This window comes from Formica exsecta, unplaced genomic scaffold (genome assembly GCF_003651465.1).
Source record: "Formica exsecta isolate Colony F162 unplaced genomic scaffold, ASM365146v1 scaffold824, whole genome shotgun sequence".
Classification (NCBI taxonomy): Eukaryota; Metazoa; Arthropoda; class Insecta; order Hymenoptera; family Formicidae; genus Formica; species Formica exsecta.
The window spans coordinates 1584-4215 of NW_021853594.1; the positions used below are offsets into that span (position 1 = coordinate 1584).

Here is a 2632-nt window from a genome sequence, read left to right on the forward strand (position 1 = left end):
CGATGGAAAACGCATTAACTTAGAAAAACGAGGCTCTTACAATGCTAGAATTGCAGGAGCAGTCGTACAATATAATAGAAATCGGTACGCATAAACTTTGGAAAACGAGGCTCTTACAATGCTAGAATTGCAGGAGCAGTCGTACAATATAATACGCAACAAGTTCAGTTCTAAATACATCAAAACATGCATAAGAATGTTCCATCTGTTATCGAGAATCTGGAAAAACGACGGCAAATAAAAATTGCAAGAACCAGAGAATCTCGACAAATAGATGGAAGGCAAAAAAAATTTAAACGAGAGTTAGGAACAGATTGTCATTACGGTCCGCAATCACAAAAACCAGATCTTCCGTTTGATGTATTCGAGCAACTTCGGCAAAATCATTTTGAAAAGTTGATGGAAAACGGACAAAATTGGAAAAAAATTGAACGCGATACAATAGGACAATGCGAATCTGAATTATGGCAGATATTGAGACACGAAATGTTAACGGCGTCTAATTTTGGCACCATATGTCGCATGAGACCAACAACGTCTTGCGCTGCGACTGTAAAGAATATTTTATTTCCTTCCTGTATCGATGCCGCGGCTATGAAATATGGTCGCGAGAGGGAAGAAATTGCGAGACAAGAAATGATCGTAAAACTAAAGAAGGATATTAAAACTTGCGGATTATTTATAGATATTAAAAATCCATGCTTAGGTGCTTCTCCTGACGGACTTATAGATGAAGATGGTCTGATAGAAATAAAATGTCCTCTATCAGCTGAACATTTAACAGCAGAACAGGCCATTGAAACGTTGCCTCAACTAAAAGGCATCTTTGATAAAAAAAATCCCGATATAATGAATCGGAATCACCGATTTTTCTATCAGATACAAGGTCAGTTAAATATCACGCAGCGAGATTATTGCATGTTCGCTATATGGACGCCAAAAAGCATGAAAATAGTGCGTGTTAATAAAGACAATATTTTTTGGGAGAACAAGATGTTGCCTTTTTTATTACGTTTCTATTACGAATGTATGCTACCAGAAATTTTGGACAGTCGCCATAATAGACATATGCCAATAAGAAATCCAAAATATATTCTGGAAGCTAAAGAAAACGCGTCTAGAAATAAAAATACTCTCGAAAATAATATAGAAAACAAAAGCGTTGTTCAAGAAAACAAATGCAATGTTTTGCTAACAGAAACAACAATTACTGAGGCTATTGATGTGGATACAGACGAAAATGATGATTGCATCATTGTTAATTACTCCCAAAATAAAAAAAAGCTGACTGAAGACGATATGGCAAGACATAAAAAAATTCTAGACGACACAATTGCTCCTCTTAATTTGGTGATGAATAATGTCTTGCCTATAGACAGCAAACTAAACGACGAATCGTTGGACCGATTTTTACGAGTCGTAAGAATTACTTGTGAATTTGAAACACAAAGTGTTCTGTATCTGGAATTTCCTCATATGATTGTAGCAAGTCATAGCGACAAAAGTTTACAAATTATTGGAGGAAATTGTAGCGATCATGGACGATGTATTTTCTTTGATGGCACCAAACAATACTAAATACTTTATGATGTTGGTAGTTTCTTTCTTCCTCCGTCTTCTCCGAAACGCACTCCAGATCTGCGTACACGACGAAAGGAAGCCGCTCTTTCCGATTATAATTGTTGAACGTGAGCCACTTGTCCTTATCGCTCGGTAATCGGATAGCGCACTCGTTCATCTCTCGACAGTCCACCGCATGTAACTGTAACTTGTTGTTCAAACCAAAATAGTGCAAACATCTGTAAAAAGAAATAATTTTTATTTATGTTCAATTATTTCTGCAATATATTTTATTAAATATATACGTACCGATAGCAGATATATTTCTTGTGATTGTTTTTGCTCAATTGCGAGCTCACGAACCTGGATAGATTCTTGATTCACGCGAAATGTCCAACGTTGTTGTCTTCCACGTACAGCAAGTTGACGTGTTTGTCTCTTTTTAGCTCACTCAGACGTATCGGGACAATGTTCTCTTCCTCGATACTATATACATTTATAGAGATATCGTTGAGAAGCTCGAATTTTTTGATTTGATTTACAGTCACTGGAAACTCAATGTCTTGGAGATTCAGCACTGTCATGTAATGAGGATACGATGATTCCCGATCCACGTGTCTTTCGGCTGGATATAGAGCGGCGACCACTGCCCGCGCGAAACACGCATTGTCTTTGGATTGCACGTTGATTACCGTTCTCTTCATCATTATCGCCCGCGGTAATTTTATGTGACATCAGGATTATATTTATTTATATTCACAGTTAAATCAAGGATTCGCAACAACGCCCACCCGCTATCACGTTCTTGAAATTCTTCGAGCGAGGCAAGGGTGTGCTCGACGACGCGTCGCTCGTACTACTCGTGTAGATCGGACGTGCGAAAGAGTTCATAGTTTCTGGTATTGATACTTTTATTTGCGCGTTTATCACCCGTCACGAATTCACCATTTTATTGAACACTGTATTAATTTTCACATTAAAGTGTTTTTTTAGCACGTTTTTCACGTGTTCGAGTACAATGTCTTTGGCATCCTCGAAAAATTGACGAGGCTCGATATGATTATGATTTATA

The 2632-nt window shown here is 37.6% G+C and overlaps 1 pseudogene; it reads right to left on the minus strand.

Annotated features, from left to right (window-relative positions):
• Positions 1–1513: 1513 nt before the first annotated feature.
• Positions 1514–2632, minus strand: part of LOC115244583 — a 2613-nt pseudogene continuing 1494 nt past the window's right edge.